Source organism: Arachis ipaensis, chromosome B02, assembly GCF_000816755.2.
Source record: "Arachis ipaensis cultivar K30076 chromosome B02, Araip1.1, whole genome shotgun sequence".
Taxonomy (NCBI): domain Eukaryota; kingdom Viridiplantae; phylum Streptophyta; class Magnoliopsida; order Fabales; family Fabaceae; genus Arachis; species Arachis ipaensis.
In genome coordinates, this window is record NC_029786.2 from 26,285,799 (window position 1) to 26,302,442 (window position 16,644).

At 34.1% G+C, this 16,644-nt stretch overlaps 2 long non-coding RNA genes across 2 annotated transcripts; one reads left to right on the plus strand and one right to left on the minus strand.

Moving 5' to 3' along the window:
• On the plus strand, positions 1,865-4,468 carry LOC107625160. The gene is made up of 5 exons (XR_001617090.2): positions 1,865-2,564; positions 2,668-2,766; positions 2,881-2,986; positions 4,055-4,258; positions 4,343-4,468. It is a non-coding gene; the product is annotated as an uncharacterized LOC107625160 (long non-coding RNA).
• On the minus strand, positions 4,710-6,771 carry LOC110268791. The gene is made up of 2 exons (XR_002357261.1): positions 6,495-6,771; positions 4,710-5,726 (listed from the first exon to the last, which is right to left on the minus strand). It is a non-coding gene; the product is annotated as an uncharacterized LOC110268791 (long non-coding RNA).

A 16,644-nucleotide genomic window follows, 5' to 3' on the forward strand; every position in this document is an offset into this window, starting at 1 on the left:
AAGATGAACACCAAGAACTTATTTTTGAAAATTTTTAAGAAAAAGAAAAACATGCAAGACACCAAACTTAGAAATTTTCAATGATTAGACAATATGAATGCAATAATGCATATGAAAAACAAGAAAAGATGCAAAACAAGAAAATATGAAGATCAAACAAGAAGACTTATCAAGAACAACTTGAAGATCATGAAAAACACCATGCATGAATTTTTTTTCGAAAATTTTGAGAAAAATAAAATAAAAATATGCAATTGACACCAAACTTTAAAATTTGACTCAAGACTCAAACAAGAAACACAAAAAATATTTTTTTTATTTTATGATTTTATAAAAAAATTTCGGATTTTTCGAAAATTAATTGGAAAAAGAAAATAAGGATTTCAAAATTTTTAATAGGAATTCCAGTGAAATCTTGCAATATTAGTCTAAAGCTCCAGTTCAGGAATTAGACATGGCTCACTAGCCAGCCAAGCTTTCAGTGAAAGCTCCGGTCCAAAACACTAGACATGGCCAATGGCCAGCCAAGCTTCAGCATGTAAATCAGACATACAACAGCTAAGTCATCAAATTAACTTGCCTTTATGTTGATGGTTTGGAAGCCTCAGTCCAAAAGAATTCAGACATGGCTTTACAGCCAGCCAGGCTTCAACATGCTTCATGAAACTCTAGAATTCATTCTTAAAAATTCTGAAGAACATAAATTAATTTATTTATAAATTTTTTTTTTGAAAATTTTTTGAAAATAAAAATAAAAATAAAATAAATTACCTAATCTGAGCAACAAGATGAACCGTCAGTTGTCCAAACTCGAACAATCCCCGGCAGTGGCGCCAAAAACTTGGTGCACGAAATTGTGATCGTTCATTCCTTGGTAACGGCGCTGAAAACTTAATACGCACGTTCATAATCTTAGTTCTTTGTCACAATTTCGCACAACTAACCAGCAAGTGCACTGGGTCGTCCAAGTAATAAACCTTACGTGAGTAAGGGTCGATCCCACGGAGATTGTCGGCTTGAAGCAAGCTATGGTCACCTTGTAAATCTCAGTCAGGCGGATTCAAATGGTTATGGTGAATTGATAATTAAAATATAAAATAGGATAGAGATACTTATGTAATTCATTGGTGAGAATTTCAGATAAGCGTATAGAGATGCCTTTCGTTCCTCTGAACCTCTGCTTTCCTGCTGTCTTCATCCAATCATTCCTACTCCTTTCTATGGCAAGTTTTATGTATGGCATCACCGTTGTTAATGGCTACATCCCATCCTCTCTATGAAAATGGTCCAATGCGCTGTCACTGCATGGCTAATCATCTGTCGGTTCTCGATCATTTCCTAAATTAGTATAATTATGCATTATTCATTAAATGCATTCATTTTGGAGAAAAAATGGGTGCACCAGAAAGTGACACATCACTTTCATTAGTTAGGGGAAAACCGAATTTTAGTATATTATTAAGTAGATTAATTATAATATAACTATAATAAAGATATTTTTTATAAAATAATTTAGAATAGAGAATAGGAAAGTTTATTTTGAAGGGAAAACGGAGTCACGAGAGATCGACACCTCACCTTCATTAGTTGGAAAAAATCAAGTTTTAATATATTAAGTAGATAGATTTTTATCATTTAATACTTTAAGTTAAAGATAAAGAGAAATTAATTATATTACCATAAATTTTCAATTAGAATAATTTATTGAGAATCAATTAGTACTTTTATACCACAAATAATATTTTAAAATAATTTTAAAAATTAAATTAATTTTTCAAATATTAATACTTTATACTCCAATTTTATAAAAATTACCAAACTATCTCTATACCTAATTTTTATCAAAATCCTAAATTACCCAAAATTCCCAAACTCACACCCTCCTAACCCTAATTTTATTACACCTTTTCCCTTTCCTCCTTGTCTCAGCGCCGCCATACCCTTTCCCTCAGCATCCCGTAAACCAAACAACTTTCCTCAGCTTCAGAAAATCAGGAAAAAGCAGAAAGAAAGAAAAAGAGAAAGAAAAACGTTGAGGGAGAGAGGGTTCTGAGAAACAGAGTTAGAGAAGAGAGGAGAGGGGGACGGCCAGCGCTGGTGGCCCGGGCTGCTCGCCGCCATCGCTGTTAGCACCGACGCGGAGGTGAGAGCCGAGAGGAGAAGGGGGGAAGGAGGCGCACCGGCGTTGCTGGGCCTCGCTGCCACCGCCACCGTCGCGTCCTCACCGAGCCTTGGAGGGAGACCACGCCGTTAAGCCGCAACACCGCCGAACTTGTCCAACCGCGTCACCGCCGTCAGCCGTCGGATCTGTCATCGCGCCGTCGCGGAAGAGAGACAACGCGTGAGAGGGAGCTCATCGCCGTCAGCTTTGTCAGATCTCTAGTGCCGAACTCGCCTCTGCCGCTGCCGTCGAATCGCGAACCGAGAACCGCCTCAGATCTGTCATCGCCGCCAGAGGACGCCCCTGCAGCTGCCAAACCCCATCGCATTCCAGTTTGGGTTTCGGCTCTGGTTCGTTTATGCTGGGTTTATTTCTCCCGAGTGCCGGAGCCGCCATTTTCTTGGTAAGTTTTAGCCTTGTTTCAGATTTCTTTCCTTGTCCGTTGAAATCCTTATTACCGTAAGAGTCGTCGCTTAAGTCGTATATGTTTGATGATGTTGTGGCAGTGAGTTTTCCCGCTGCTGATTGAAGCCGCCGCTGTTGGAGCTTGCCGGAGTTAACAGCTGGAGCTGCGGCTGTGCTGTACTTAGTTTCTTGTTGGTACAGTAAGTCGTTCTTGCTCTGAAACTCTTTTAATCGCTGTTCTGTTATATGTGGCTGAGGTTTTGCGATACTATTTGCTATTTGATTGAGTTTCGGTTATTTCTTATTACGATTAGAATAGCTGTGGCTGCCACAAAAGTGGTTTGGAGCTGAGGATGAGACTGCCGCGTTGTGGGCCGAGAGAAAAACTGAATTTATCGCGTAGCTAAGTCGTAAACTGAGGTAGGGGTTTTCTTAAAATTTATTTTATCTTACAGAGTTGTTATAAATAGATATTATCGTGAGAAGCATATATATGTGATTATGATTGTCTTATAAATGTGATTGTTTGCTGGATTGAATGACTGATTGCTTAAGTAGTTTGTGATTGCTGAAAGGAAATTAGTTTGAAAGGTTATTTAGTTGATAATTATGAAAAGTGGCTTTCTTGGTTCTGAAGCTGTGTTTGAGAATGTAAACGAATCGGCTTTGGAAATGATTTGAAATATGAAAATGAATTAATGTTGGAAACGGTTTAATTTTGAGTTAGTCTGACTTTATAAATGATTTAGTGTTTGAGCTGGTTGAATTTTAAAAAGTGATTTATTATTGGCATTGATTCGCTTTGAAAATAATTTTATATTGGAATTGGTTGAATTTTGGATGGTTGAGAAAATGTTTGAGAAATGTTTGGATGGGACCCGAAAGGATGGCAGAATCCGAGTTGCTGAGATAGGACAATATTCAAGAACTGCAAAATTCAAGATATTTACAACAGATCAAATATAAATTTTGTGCCTTAAAGAGCTGCAATTCTTTGGTTGGTTATATAGCCTATGAACTTGTAACATTTGGGATTGATGGATTTGAAAGGATTATTAAAAAAAAAGGCAACAAGGAGGTACAGATATATATGCCTGAAATAATCATGAGCTTGATGCATACTATTGTGCTAAAATTCAACTTTGCATTGAAGAAAGGGGTTAGCAAGGATGTACCTTGATCATTTGGTGACAAAGGGTCTAATACTATGTCAAAATCTTAAACTGCTTAGTGACAGCTTATGATACATTTTATACATTATGGGTTTGTCATTATGTGCGTTTTTTTTTTAGTTATAACTTTGATGTTTGAAGTTGTTTGTGAACTTCTAATATTAAGTTATGGATAATTTATTATGTGAAATTTTAAATTTTATTAAGTTAGAAATTATTGAATTTATATATTTAAAATTATTTTTAGGTTTTTTAATAATTTTATTTAATATTTTATTAAACCGGTTGAATCCCGATTGAATTCCGGTCGAATCAGTGAACCATTGAACCAGTGACCTCACCGGTTTATTGACCGGTCTGGTTCTCGCAACCTTGAAATTAAAGTACATAAACCTCAAAACGCCGTCGTTTCATTCATGGAGGCTCACGGATCCGGTCTCCGCCGCGTCTTGGTTCTGGCGGTCTGTGTCGCCGGCATCTGGTCTGCCTACATCTACCAAGGCGTTCTTCAGGAAACTCTGTAAGACACGCTGATTCAATAATTTCTGTTACGAATTTTTAAATTTCGTTTCTGAACTCGTTTTTCTTTTTTAAAATGAGTCAGATCCACAAAGCGGTTCGGTCCAAATGGCGAGAGGTTTGAGCACCTTGCATTTCTGAACTTGGCGCAGAATGTGATTTGTTTGATATGGTCTTACATAAGTGAGCCCCTGTTTTACTTCTTTGTTTGGTTCTTTCATTTCTGCAAGTTACAGTGTAGAACGAAAGAAATTCTGTTTGTTCTGTTTTGTGTTTGTGCGATTATTAATTTAATGCAATTACTGGTTTTTGTTACTCAGGTACCCTAAAACAAGTGCTTGGAATATTATGTTGGGAATGAATTTATGGGGAACCATATACAATATGATTTACATGTTTGGCTGGCCCAGTGGAAGTGGATTTGAGGCTGTTCGCTTCTGCAAACAGCATCCAGAGGCAGCATGGGATATTATTCTCTTCTGTTGTTGTGGTACTGTGGGCCAAAACTTCATCTTTTTGACAATAAGCCGATATGGCTCTTTGGCTAACACCACCATTACTACCACTCGCAAATTCGTTAGCATTGTGGTATCTTCTCTGTTGAGTGGAAATCCGCTTTCAACAAAACAATGGGGTTGTGTTTGTATGGTATTCACTGGATTGTCATACCAGATCTACCTCAAGTGGCAACCTCAAGTGGCAGAAGCTACAACGACTGCAGAAGAGAAAAGCCACTTGAGGAGCAACCTTCAGCAAATTTGAATTCACACGGTGGTGTTGGCTCATTTGTCCATCAACCATTGTTATATCTTGATAACCTTAAAAGTTTTGATGAACCCAATTTAGATTTATAAGAATTTCATAGAAATGTTTCTTTAATATAGTTGTAATTGTACTCCGGGCAATATACCATCCATCCATCATTTGATCTCAATGTAAATGTGGTTCATATCTCATTCCGTTGTGGATAAGTGGTATGTCGGAATGGAATAATGGCTATATTCAATTAACATTACACCCGTTGTAATTTGATATTGATAAGCATAGTTATCAGAACCGAACTGGTAATCAATCCGGTCATATAACCGGGTCAGTGGGTTACTGGTTCAACCGGTGGATCACTGATTCATCCGGTTAACCCGGTCATAACTAAAAAAAATAAAATTTTATAAATAAATTAAAATGATGTCTTAAAATTTAAAATATAAGTCTTTACAAACATTAATAATTCAATATTAAACATAACTAATGATCTAAAAGATAATAAATTAATCTCTAAATACAAATATCTTTTCAATTAAAAATCTACCACAACCTTATGCAATATTTATGACATGTGAGGGATTGATGTAGATCTGTTCCAAACAATTATTCAGCATTTCCATGAACACAATCCCCTTCCTTTAAGTGTCATGTGAGGCAGCCAAACACGTCTCAATTCTGGCAGAATGGTATGGCACGTACCCGTCCTGGAAATAGCATTACTAGTTAACAGCAAACTGACTTAATCCTAAAGTAAAAGCAAACTATCACGCATATTCTTAAAATTATTATGTGCCTCTATCCAGACAACCTAAGTTTTTCAGGAAAATAATCCAATGTCTTCTGCTAAAAGAAAGAAAAAATAGAAAGTGAACTCCATTAGAACCTCATCAAAGCAGTTAACTCACCTATGACAGGAAAATGCTTAGGACCATTAAATCAACACTTGTTTTTTCATATGCAACTAACCATGTATACATTTAAGCACCATAAAAAACAACAAATTTAACTATTCAACCAAAATTCACTAAAATTTTCTCAGGTTCAACATCAACTCTAAAAGACCAAATACAGCAGCAGTAACTACCAGATTCAACAATAATTCTAAATGAAATTTACATCAAATCAGAGAAAGAACATAAAGAACAGCAACAACAACTCTAAAAAACTAATATTCAACAAATAGAAAGAACAATAACTCCTCTAAAATTTGCTCATGTTCACCAAAATTAACATCGAATCAGAGAAAGAATAGCAATAACAACTCTAAAAATCCAACATTCAACAAACAGAAAGAACAGCAACAACTACAAAATTTGCTCAGGTTCACCAAAATTAGCATCGAACTAGAGAAATAACAGCAACAACAACTCTAAAAACTAAATAAAACAGCAACAACCACATTCAACAACCACCAGATTCACCGAAATCAACATTAAACTAGAGAAAAAACAGGGTCGAAAATTGGAGCTCACCTAGTTGAGAAGACGACCACCACCACCACCCGACGAAGCAAACGCAGGGTCACGGACTCGCAGTGAGAGAACGAGAGCGTGACGCGGTGAGATACCCAGAGACTGAGAGTGACGAACTGACGACGAGGGGAGAGACGAGGTGAGGGTGAGGGGATGCCGGTGCCGAGCTCGAGAGAGTGACGAGGTGAGAGTGAGAGGCTGTCCGTTGCCGACGCCAAGCTTGAGAGAGCAGAGACAGAGAGACGAAGGCACGAGGTTGGCTTTGGAAGTTAGGGTTCATTTCACTGAAAAAGGGGGGGTGGGGTGGGTCTGAAACTGAAACGACACCGTTTCAGGGGAAAAAAAAATAAAAAAAAATTAATAAACATGACCCGGACCGGGTTGGATTAACCGGCCAGGTCACCGGGTTTGCATTAAACCCGTCGGGTCAAACCGGATTCGACCGGGTCTGTTGCATAGACGGTTCAACGAGTAGCTCGACCCGGTCAGGTAACCGGGTGACCGGGTTTCCGGTCGAACCGGCCGGGTCGAGCCGGATTTGATAACTATGTTGATAAGTGATAACTCTAATTGAGTAGATGCTATTTTTAGAAATAGAAGTTAAGGTTGAATATTTCATTTCTTCTTGGTTCATATATTTATTTTTACATGCCAAAACTTCATTTTATGTACAATTCCTTGCCTACTTTCTATAAGGTGAGTATAGCAAACTATCTTTATATGAGAAATAAGAGAATATAAATTAGCCATAAGAACTAAATAAATAGTTTGGATTAAATTTTGAAATAAAATCCACTCATTTGCACCTTCCTTATTTGTTTCGTTGAAACTATTAAATGATTAGGATTAAAGTATTGTCTACTGTTTTGTGATTAAAAGTTATCCAAGTTCCATCTTGTAAATGTGATTTATCTCCAAACTTGATCTTCCCTCCAACATCAATGATATGAGCCCTGCTGCATTACAGTAGGAGAATATTTTAGCATCATTCTTTGTAGAATTTGTGCATGGGATTCATAACGTGTACTTTACCTCATTTTCTTGATAGAAACAGTAGATTCTGATGTTGCATATGTGTATAATCATGTTGGAAAACAATTTTCTTGTTATTTGAATTAATGTGTGATGAAATGTTGTTCTCTTTAGCTAAATTAAGCTTCATATTTTTGCCTCTTTCTGCAGAGCGTAGAGAAGCAAAGATTTGTAGAAGAAACATGTCACCACATTAAAGTATCAGCCAATGAGGAGAGCACCGATATTCTACACATAAAGCACCCTAATGACCCTATCTAGTTTAATTTTATTTCTACCCTGAGACTATTGGCTTGCCTAGAGTAATTTCATGTTAGTTTTCTCTTTCTTTATATATAAATGATGTCAATTACTCCACTGATATGTATAATACCGAATTAACTCAATTAAGGATTTGGTGAATCTAACTTTGAGATGGAAAGTGCTAGGGATCTTGGTATGTTGCAACTTGTATATCATTTTTTTTTCTTGTTGGCTTTTAGCCATTGTCTTATTCCAACTCTCAATTGAGTCTTTAAATGCAATGATTGAGATGTTGCTCCTTCAAATCAACATGGTTTTTAGAAAAACAAAAACAAGAGTCCATTTGATATGTCTGGATATTATTGGAACTGAAGAGAGTTGATGGATTATACTCATACAATTAGATTAAGAGTCATTGTTGTGAATGGTGGTAAATGATGTTGGTGGTGGTGGTAGGATTAAGGGTGTTCACGGTGTAGTTTAGTTCGGTTTTAAAAGAAAAGTCATTCGATCCAAATACTCATTTTATGTGTGGTATGGTTTGATTTGGATGAACTTTTTTTGAAAATTCGATCTGAACTAATCCGATCCGATTATAAGCGGTTTGGATCGATTTGTATTTACGATTTTTAAAATAAAAAATAACTTAGTTTACAAAGCTAATGCTGCCTGACATAGTATAAATGCACACTACTAAAGTATTGATAATCCCATAAATATTATAAAGTAATCTCTCCAACAACCCAACATAATAATAAAACATAAATCTCATAAACATTATAAAGTAACATGTCAAGCAATTCAATAAATTCAACAAGTCTTGATAAAATTATAATTTTTTAGTATAAAAACGTCTCAATAATACAAAATTAAATAACATAACAAGTCTTAATAAAAACATAACATAAAAAACTCCAAGCTGAGAGGTGAAGCATTGATCACTAATTAGATTCATCACCAGAGTCTTCTTCATCTACTAGTTAAAAAATTGGCTCAAGTTCTATAATAAAATATAATAAAATAAATATTAGTAACTTAAACATATTATCAAGTAGTAAAGTTAATCAATATTTGCAGATAAAATAAAATATAATAATAAAGAACATTACTTTTTTCAAGTTTTTTAAATTCTTTAAAAGATTCTTCAAGATCAATTGGCAATGAATTGGTTTAAAACTAATTTTGTGCACAAATCAAAACTTCAACAGTTTTTAGGATAAGAGAACTCCTATATTGATTAAGCACTTTACCTCAAGTGCTAAAGGCAAATTCAGAAACAACCGTAGATACAGGCATAGTTAGAATATCCCTCGTAATTTGACTAAGAAGAGAATATTTGTAATTATTAGAGCTCACGTTTCACTAAGTTAAAATGTCAAAACTACTTGGATTAACTGGTTTCTCCAAGGACTCCATGAGGTACAAATCTATTTCATTTGTGTTGACACTCTCACTTGCTTGTACATCATTTTCAAATGTTGCTGCAAAGCGAACATCATCAAAGGCACCATCATTCATCTCCACATCTTAGCTGTGTTGTGCAGATTGGTGTGCTTGATCATTATTGAGAGCAACTTTATAGCTGTTAAATAAGTCATTGAATACTTTTTTCACCTTACCACATAAAAAATCAGCATCCTCCTTCTCAAACAACCTTTGAAAACTCCACTCAACAAACTTAATATTGTATCTAGGATCAAGTACCACAGCAACAAAAATTATTATGTTCATATTCTTCAAGTTACCCCAATATTTATCATGCTTAGCCTTCATTTTTATAGCCATACCCTTAAGTAATATGTCATTATTATCAGCCCAAGTCTTCAAAGAACTAAGAATTAAACAAAAGTGATGAAAATATGAAGAAAAGGTCACAAATGTAGAAACCAAGACTTTTTTTGTTACATCGAAAAAATCTTCAAAAATCTCACAAAGATTCTTGCATTATCTCAATCTTCATTCTCTAAAATGCCCCCTTTATCATTACAAACTCAGCATCCCTCTATTTAATCTCTTAAAGGCCTTTTGAAATTTTAAATCACTATCAAGCATTATGTAAATGAAATTCCAATTAGTGGGACATCTAATTGCACACAAGAGCAGTCTTGGATCCTAGCCTCTTTGACACAATTTTTAAACCTATCCATGCGACTAGGAGAAGCACGGTCATATCTAATAACATTCCTAATTTGCTAATTAAAGAATGCATATCCTTCAAACCATCATTCACTACCAAATTCAAAATATGAGCACAATACCTAATATGCAAATGTTCACCTTTTAAAGGATGTGAAGTCCAATCCTCCATTCTACCTTTCAAGTAATAAATGGCAACATCATTTGAACTAGTATTATCAACTGTGATGCTAAAGACTCTACTTATTCTCTAATTTAAAAGATATTTTTCTATTTTCCTACCAATTGTTTCACCTTTATGATTCTTAATGAGACAAAAGTTAAGAATTCTCTTTTGCAACTTCCAATCTTGATCAATAAAATATACAGTGAGGCAAAGATAGTTTAGATTTTATACAGAAGTCCAACAATTAGTGGTCAAACACACACTTTGATTTGAGTGTATAAAAACACTCTTCAACTTATGTTTTTCATTCATGAACAAGTTCCAACAATCCCTAGTAACTAAAATCCTTCTCGAAATATGGAGTTTTGACTGCAAAACACTCATGAAATAATGAAACCCCTCCCCTTCGACAAATCTAAAAGGAAACGCATCTACTATTATCATTTTAGCAAGGGTTTTGTCTACATAAATTAGTATTAAATGATATAGCAGTCAAACAATTACTCAGTCCATTTCCTTCTTCTTTTTTAAGTTGCTACATAACAAGTGTTTTTTGTGTGGAATCAAGTGAATTTTTTTTAAAAAAATTTTACACTGATTTAACAAGTGACTTTTAATATTGTTAGTACCATTTTTATGTGAATCAGCCACATAAGATGCTCCACTTTAGGTTAGGATTTGTGTTTGTAGGAAATGGGCATGGGGTGTGTGACTGTGTGTGCGGCGCTGTGCTACTGCTAAGGCTATATTTGTTTGAAGGAAAAATGGAAGAAAAGAAAAGGGAAGAAAGGAAATGAGAAGGAAAATGATTATTTTTCATTGTTTGGTTAAGGAGAAAAATTAGAGAGGAAGAAAAAGGGATGAAAAAAATTGGTAGGACCCACCAATTTTTTTCTCTCCAATATTGGAAAGAAAAGGAAGAGAATTTATTTTTTCTCTCTACTTCTAATATTATTCCTTCACTTTTTTTAATATATTTTATAATACAATAGTAAAATTATCTTTTTATAACATTTCTTTCCTTCTTATTTTCCTTCCATCCAAACACATCTAAGAAAAATAAAAATTCACTCAATTTCTTTCCTTTCCTTTTTTTCCTTTTTATTTTCTTTCTCTCTATTTTTTTTCTTCCAACCAAACATAGCCTAAGCGCTACCAGAAAAGGTGGAAGGGTCTTATACTGTTATTATTATTATTATATTTAATATTTATATTATCATTATATATGCGGTTCGGTTCGATTTGATTGTGCATAGCAGAATTGCAAACCGAACCGAACCGCAATAAATCCGATCCAAAATCTAAAAAATTTAAAATTGAGCGATTTGTTTCAATTTTTGGTTTGAATTGGTGTACTTTCGTGATTTTTTTTTGGATCGATTTAAATCTGAACACCTTTAAATAGGATGATGCTAGTGGTGATGATAGTGACAGTGGATGCTGTTGCGTGCTGGTAGATGACAGATGGTGTAAGGCTGAGATTGGTGGTGGAGAGAGTTGGAGATGGAAGATGGGATGACATAAGAATTGGAGTTTAGGATTAAGGTTAGGTTATATTTAGTAAGATTAATTATGTGTAGGGTTAGAGTTTATGGTTAATTAAAATTAAAGTAAATTTGGAGAAAGAAAAAAGAATGGACTAACTTTTTTTTTGGGGCGATTTTGGACTAATTTAAAATAAAGTAAATAATGTTAGGGATAATTTTGAGACTTATTCTAAACGTTAAATACAAAAGCGATACTTTACTTTTTAATAATTTACGATGAGTTAACTTGTTTTAAATTCTTAATTAATTTCTAGAATAATGTGTCAGAAAATTGATAACTTTTGAAAATTTTTTATAGTATTTTAGGATTTGAATAATTCTGTCTATTAAAATTTATCATTTATAATCACGAGTTAGTTTTAATATTTTTATGGTTAAATTCATCAGCATAATAAACTGATAATTTTTTACGATTAATTTTAGTATTTTAATTTTATTTCTAATTAAATAACCTCTTATCTATGCTGAAAGTCGTTAAAAATTATACTAATCTTAAAAACTATTTGATTTTTAGTATGGTATTTATTATGAAATAGAAATTTAGTTAGTTTTTTGAGTTAATTGATAATTTGGTAATCAAGCTGAGATTCAAGTGAAAATAGAAAAATAACTTTGATTATACTGAATTCCTAGCTATTACACCAAGTTAAGTTATATTAAATCCAAAAATATCAAATAATTTCAATGATAATGATTGTATGAACATATTTATTTACAATTTTAAGTGCATACACATGTATATAATCAATGTTTAGACCACTTCTTAATGAAAGACATATTTGGCTTGGAGTTAGAGAATATCCAACATAACAAAATGAAACGTATAAACAAGATATAAAACTAAACAAACTACAATAATATGCTTTTAATTTAACAGAATATGAGACTTAGTGCATCTCTTTTTATTAGATTTAGAATTATGTATGCAGTGAGGATGGTTCAATAATTTTTTTTTAAAAATACTATATTAAAAACCAAATAGGTTTAATTTAACCTTAAAAGTTAATTTGATTATAATATCTACTAATATTCTTTTTCTAATAAATACTTGAAGAATTTAGTGAGTCATGTTGAAAAATGGACGGGGACTGTTATGTCTGAGGGAGAAAAACGTTGACGATTGATTTGGGTATTAATTTTTCTTGGAAACTAGAATGTCCAATTTTAAAATTTTTGGGGACTGATTTGGGTAATTATTCCTCCGAAAAATGAATTGGGGACTGGATTTGTTTGTCGGAGTTAAACATTGGGGATGTTTTGTGTATTAATTTTTCTTGAGGACTAAAATATCCACTTTTAAAATTCTTGAAGACTGATTTGAGTAATTACTCATAAAAATATTATAAGATGTTGGCTTTTGAAAAAGATTTAAAATATTCAAAGGGACTGTTTTAGAATTTAAAAGAAAATTTTAAGGACTATTTTGATATTTTCAAGATTTTTAGAGACCATTTTGTATTAGTGCAGGCAACGGCCGATACTGTACTCCTCCAAGCTGAGGTAGAACCCGATCCACACCTGATGTCACTCTATGACAACAAAGTATATCAATGACGTCGTAGACATCCATAATGTTGTGTGACGTGACTCTAATATCTCGGGATGCACTACCTGCATGACGTCTGGCGAGCTGTACGGCATCCAAACGAACTGAAAAGGCAATCGGGTCCAACATAAAGATTCATCTCCAGTAACCACGCAAAATAAGTCAAGAATAAAAGACTAAACTGTTTCGTACTCACATCGCCGGGTCGAAGTAAATCTATATGCAGTCTGCAATGCGCAATTCGAGGTCCCTTCTCGCTCGACGTCGGCTGATAACCAGACCACCTACCACCCAAGAAATGTTATCAGCAAGTGACAAAAAAATCGGAAAAAATAGGAGCACAAAAAAGAACTAATAATCAACTTTGTACCTTGTGACAAACCCGCCGAGCCTAAAACCCGGGAACCGCCAGAAGATCCAAGACTGGAAGAGCTGTAGTGGTCCTGCCAACTTCACCACGTGCTTGTTGGCCACACGGCATAGGCACCTGTATAACCACGACAGAGCGGCAGATCCCCAGCTATATCCGCCCATGTCCTCTAATATCACCACGTATGGCAGCCACTGAATACGCATGCGGGCGTGTACCAGACTTGTCCCCGAAGAGCTGTATTGATAATAGCATCATCATGTATGCTCTCGCGTACCTCCTAACTGTCTCCTCGTCTGTGCGCTCTAGAAGATGACTGAATGTCTCTTGCATCCAAGTGCACTTTACAGTGAACTTGTCGAAGCAGTCCGGCGGTGGCAACAACCCAACAACTTCTCAAACCAAGTCCATGACGGACGGCCTCCCTCAATGTACCGCTCGAAGTCCATCAGACAACTGCTAATGTACTGTCCATCGATCGGGAGCCCAAGATGGTAGGCTACATCTTGTAGCGTAATCGTGCACTCACCAAATGGCATATGAAATGTATGAGTCTCCGAACGCCATCTCTCCACAAATGCACTGACTAACGGCTCATCCAACCTAAACCAGTGGTCGTTGAGCCTCGCGAGATGGGCCAAGCCTGCCATCTGGACGTACGGCATGATCCTCTCATCATGTAACGGCATACCATATTGCCTTCTCATGCTCGAGATACAGCGGTGGGCTGCATGACATCGAAAAAATTCTCTTAGAATCATAACACTTTACAAAATAACATTCACCTAAAATGGCTAATATTAATCGAAAAATACTTTAACCATATTTACATTAAATTTTAACAAAACATAGTTTATCTACTATTTACAGCATAACCGTAAACCCTTTAGTGTATTCCTACAATTGTTGTACATCATTAATATAACATTTCATAATTCAATTTTTAAAATAAATTAAATTATTCTATACTCTAGGCCAATCTTTTGCTACCTACATAATCCGAAGCTTGAAATCGAAATTACCTTAAAGGTTCTTACCTCTTTATGAATACTCTAACTACTAATCAAGGTTTACAAAGCCTATAAATTATAAACTTCAAGTTTTAAACGGTTTAATATCACTAACAATCCTCTAACACACTATCACTCTTAAATCAATACTCTAGCTACTACTTTAAGTTTAGACATTCTAATAATTCTAATAATAAAGTTCTAAGTGACTCAATATCATTAACAACAATTTATTTTTTAAATTAAAAAAATAAAAATTTACTAACCTCTTCATGCACGCTACCACCAATATGTGCGACTCCATCCAACCGATAGATTTGATTTGGGTCGTCCTCCATTTGTACGGTATCAAACTTGTAGAATAGCGCCAGTTTCTTTGGATTTTCGGATGTGGTAGAGTATGGAGGTGAAATGTAATTCGAATGAACTAAATTCGAACTCCATATATAGCGAGAATAAGAGTAAATCAAATTAGGTGTTATAGATTTACCTTCGAGCCACCTTCCATGTAAATCGAACTGTCTTGATTCGATTTACCTTTAATTCAAAAACCATATGCTAATTCGAACGTCCCTGATTCGATTTACCAGCAATCCGAAAACCATGTGCTAATTTGAACTGGTATATTTTGAATTACTATGATGTAAGCTTAGTACTATGTGCTCCCCTAGTAAATCGATACTGCCTGTTTCAATTTACAGCTGAACACACTAAATCAAAATACTCTAATTCGATTTACTATTGATTCTTGTAAATAGAATGCACCTCATTCGATTTATATAGATATACTTTTTAGGGACATGCACGTAAGGTAATTTCATTTGGTTGATACACGTAATTTTTTCATGCCAATGGTTTATATACGTGATTTGTTCTTAAAAATAATTATATATAAATAATTTTAAAGGACTATTTTAAATTTTTAAACATTTTTTAAAGAATGTTTTGAGATTTTTTAAACTTATTAAAAACTATTTTGTGCTCTATTTTTGAGATTAATTTATTTATATTGTAAACATAAACATTTAATGCAAAAATATTTTGTGTATTTTAAAAAATACAAAAGGTAATTAATCTATTAATAAAGGAAGCACAGCAAGACTTGATTTAGTGGCAACTATGTCTGTCTTGTTAGGAGGTGCAAGAAGTTCAAATCCTAGCTATGTCTATTAAATTGATATATGAAACCCATTTAAAAAAGGAAGGGGTGTGTGTAATGGCAGTTGACAAAAAAAATCTATTAATAAAGAATAGGGACTCATGAATTTCTTCCAAATCATAGTTGTCAGAACTGAACCGGTGATCGAACCGGTCAAGTTATTAGTTTATTAGTTCATTGGTTTAACCGATAAATTATTGGTTGAACCGATAAAACTAGTCTCACGTAAATAAAAAATAATAAAAAACTTAAAATTAAAATTTAAAATACATATCTACACTAACATTTTATGAAGAATCAAGTCTCAAATTCTAAAAATAATTAATAGAAAAACATAGAATTTGTCAGTATTACTATAATAGTGTCTTAATTTGACACAATAAGAGTAACAATTAATTCATAAAGCGTGCCATCTACCTATAATATCAGTAGATTTTAACACTAGCATCAAAACAAATAATCTTAATCACAATACTAGCATTGAAATAGATCAAGCAAATTAATAAATTTTTAGTGAACTTTATATTTATATTAATAATGGCACATAATTAAAATATAATTAATTCAAAAAATAAAAAATAAAAAATTAAATTAAATTAGATATTTATAAAATTATGTAATTGAATGTATACTATATAATTATTATTTGTCATATGTAATAGTAGGAAGCATGGTGGCTGAGCAGTAAGAGAAAGAGGCTGCATTACCAAGGTTCTAGGTTCGAACATTAGCTTTAGCATTTTGGAAAATTTTCACAACAGACCGATTCGATTAGACCGGTTTGTACCAGTTCTCACCAATTTTGATCGATTTCTTCAGTTTTTACCGGTTCTCTTCCTTAAACGGTCCAAGAGATAACCAAAGCGGCTTAGGGTCTAGTTTATTGGTTTTCCGATCGAATCGGTCGATCTGATTCGGTTTTTACAACTATGCTCGAAACA